Source organism: Echinops telfairi, unplaced genomic scaffold (assembly GCF_000313985.2).
Source record: "Echinops telfairi isolate 266 unplaced genomic scaffold, ASM31398v2 ScPeMD7_1713;HRSCAF=2227, whole genome shotgun sequence".
In the NCBI taxonomy this organism is placed as follows: Eukaryota; Metazoa; Chordata; class Mammalia; order Afrosoricida; family Tenrecidae; genus Echinops; species Echinops telfairi.
Window position 1 is genome coordinate 5640653 of NW_022105611.1, and position 2203 is coordinate 5642855.

Consider the following 2203-nt stretch of genomic DNA (forward strand, 5'->3'; position numbering starts at 1 on the left):
ACATAGCAACAACTGTGAAGACCTCACAGGACCATGAGTGGGGCCTGGTTGTGTGACCTAACAACAACAACAACAAGGCAAACCAAGATGCACTAATAAGACGTGATCACTCCTGTCTCTGGGAAGGGCTGACCTCGAGGCTGCACTGATGCTCTGTCTCAGGGCATCCGGTGTGGGCAAAGGAAAAGGGCTACTTGGGAGCGGCCCCGGCCCCCGCCCTAAAAGCATGGAGGATGGGGGCCCTGGTGAATGGCTTTCCTGCTGGCCTCCTGGGGAGGTTCGGATTCAGGTTGTTTCTAGTTTCCAAGATTTTGATAACAAATTTCCAGAAGCTGATGCACGTCTGAACAGCCTGATAGAACAATTACAGCTTTTGATGTCAAGCTTCAGCACTGCTTTACCTCCCTGCTGTCAAGTCACTCGGAGAACTGCTGGGGACACCACCGCCGGATCCTCACAACTCTGCACCCACCTGCTGGCCTGTGACCTCCCACCCTCTGCATCATTGCGTGTGCCGCGTGAGTCTGAGGAGGGATTTACGGACTAGGAACAGACTTAGGCACTTGTTCTGGACTGGGCTGGGATGTTTGCTTGATATATAATTACCTTTTGATATAAAGCTCTCTTACATATATACGAGTATCACTGAATTGGGTTCTCTAGTCCACCTGGCCTAAGACACCACCGAAAGCAGTCTAACTTCTCCAAGCCATGTCAACTTGTCAGCAAACACAGTCTCAGCATGCTCAAATTGTCAGCAAACAGTCTCAGGGCTCTCTTATTCTAGCGGGGAGAATGAATTCTACAATGCTGATGATTTCATCGAAGTGGCTCATCCCCAAAGACCTTTAGATTCCTCTCCGTCTTCCTCAATCTTGACACACAGGCACTCGGGAAACAGCCTAAGGTGCCCAGACACCACATACCACTTCTTTCAGGTCCACACTGAGCCTTCCATAATGCGGACAGTTTTGATTCTCGTGATGAAGAGGAGGCGGGCTCAGCGGAAGAGCACAGAGTGCTACTGTGCGTCTCTCGTCCTGCAGAAGTCTTGGAATGGATCTTATCTAAGGTAGTTCTTTTGACATTTATTTTTGAACAAAGATCTCTTTTAGAAATGCATCTAGATTTTTCTTTTTGCACATCTAGATCTACTTGTCAGGATTAATGAACCAGAAATATCCAGGGATCACATGGTTCAAGTTGTAAAGTGGTTGGTATCAGGCTCAGCCTTCCACGAAGGGAGAAAGGATCCATTGCCAAGAAATCACACATCCCCCATTTGGATGAGATCGTTCAGCATCCTTGGACCTCACTAAATGACAAGAGAGAGTTCCAGAAGGACAAGTTCCCTGGGTTTCCAAAAACAGTATAATCTTTGTGGCTAAATACTTTCCCCATCATCCACCCATTTCAGCTCTTAGTGCTATGTGTTTTAACAAGAAAATACAATCCAGTGGTCATATAGGGACCAATTCAAAATTCCTTGGGATGCCAATTGGGGTACACCACATAGGGCAAGGTTGTGTCTCATGTCCAGCCTATGATAAACATGACATTTTGCAATAGTTATGGAAGGTCTACCCTCACAATGGCACTATGGAGGTAATAGGATAATGCAGTATTAATTATTCCAAAACAAGCTATAGTGGGCTTTTCATACTAAACCTTTCTATGGGGTCAAGAAACACAAAATTACCACTGATCTTTTTCCTCCAAGTGATAAATCATTTTATTCAATTGAGGGGGATGGAATGGTGGCATGTATGCAAACTATGTGATAGGGGAAACAGCAATTTTTACAGATACCAAGAAGTTGCCTCTAATCAAGAAAGAAGTGAGATAGTTGGGGGACCCGATGAGGATGACCCCTGCTGCCTTTGGACAGATGTCCCTTTCAACTTAAAAGTCATTGGTGCAGCAACTGAAGCAAAGCATAAACTTCCAGAAAGACAAAGAGCAGAAGCCCAAGGAAGGAAGGAGAAGGACATTCAAGGAGAGACGGCTATTCCACAAAGATGGACCTTGTTGGGTTTATGGCGAACCGTTACTGTAGTACCTAGGTCCTGGCAGACACTAGACTGGGGAGTGTGAAGTGTATCCGGGATGGCCAGGGCACTAGGCAGAAGGAATCACAAGCACTCTTCCTTTTATTACATTGCTTCCTACCTCAGGGAGATTTGGGCTTTCCAGTGAAGATGAA

At 46.1% G+C, this 2203-nt stretch overlaps 1 pseudogene; it reads left to right on the plus strand.

Annotated features, from left to right (window-relative positions):
* Nucleotides 1-2056, plus strand: part of LOC101662263 — a 35176-nt pseudogene extending 33120 nt beyond the window's left edge.
* Nucleotides 2057-2203: the final 147 nt, after the last annotated feature.